Below are 1,447 nucleotides of genomic sequence, written 5' to 3' on the forward strand. Positions count from 1 at the left end.
CAAGAACTCAGTTAAAAACTGATAAGGATCTTCAGATGGAAGTCCATAAAACTTGCAGTTTTGTTGCATTAAAGCAACTAGTTAAGGCTTAAGCTCAAAGTTATTGGCTCCAATGGCAGGAATGAAGATGCTTCTTCCATCAAACTTGGACGTTGGCTTTGTGAAGTCACCAAGCATTCTCCTTGCATTATTATTATTATTTTCGGCTGCCATGTCCTTTTCTTGTTCGAAAATTTCTGAAAGGTTATTTCTGGATTGTTGTAATTTAGCTTCTCTTAATTTTCTCTTCAGAGTCCTTTCAGGTTCTGGATCAACTTCAACAAGAGTGCCTTTTTCCCTGTTCCTGCTCATATGAAAGAGGAGAAAACAAGAAAAGAAAGAGGAATCCTCTATGTCACAGTATAGAGATTCCTTTATGTTAGTAAAAGAAGAAAGGGGTGAAGAATCCAAATACAAGGGATATAAGAAGTTTGGATTCTTAGATGAAGAGAGGTGAAGAGAAGTGTTAGTAATTAATTAATTAAATAGAAGGAGAAAAGAGAAGAGAAATTTTCGAAAATAATTTTGAAAAAGGGGTTAGTAATTTTCGAAAATTAAAGATAAGATGAGATTAAAATTTAAAACAAAAAGAATTTTTGAAAAAGAGAGGGAGAATTTTCGAAAATTAGAGAGGGAAAAGTAGTTAGGTGGTTTTGAAAAAGATAAGAAACAAACAAAAAGTTAGTTAGTTGATTGAAAGAGATTTGAAATCAAATTTTGAAAAAGATAAGAGGATAAGAAGTTAGATAAGATATTTTGAAATCAAATTTTGAAAAAGATAAAAAAATTTTAAAAAAAAGATAAGATAAAAGATAAAAAGATAAGGTAAAAATCTTAATAAAAAGATATTTTGAAAAAGATTTAATTTTTTTTTTTAAAAAGACTCAACTAACAAGAAACTACAAGATAAGATTCTAGAACTTAAAGATTGAACCTTTCTTAACAAGAAAGTAACAAACTTCAAATTTTTGAACCGATCACATTAATTGTTAGCTAATTTTCGAAAATTTGATATAAAGATAAAAAAAAGATTTTGAAAATATTTTGAAAAAGATTTTTGAAATTTTCGAAATTTATAAAAAAAATGAAAAAGATATGATTTTTGAAAAAGATTTTAAAAAGATAAGATTTTTAAAATTTGAAATTTTGACTTGACTTGTAAGAAACAACTAATTTTAAAAAAATTTTTGACCAAGTCAACCCAAAATTTCGAAATTTTGGAGGAAAATAAGGAAAAGATATTTTTGATTTTTAAATTTTTAAAGAAAAACACAAAAATGACCCAAAACATGAAAATTTTGGATCAAGACACAAGATGCATGCAAGAATGCTATGAATGTCAAGATGAACACCAAGAACACTTTGAAGATCATGATGAACATCAAGAACATAATTTTGAAAAATTTTT

Source organism: Arachis duranensis, chromosome 10 (genome assembly GCF_000817695.3).
Source record: "Arachis duranensis cultivar V14167 chromosome 10, aradu.V14167.gnm2.J7QH, whole genome shotgun sequence".
NCBI lineage: Eukaryota > Viridiplantae > Streptophyta > Magnoliopsida > Fabales > Fabaceae > Arachis > Arachis duranensis.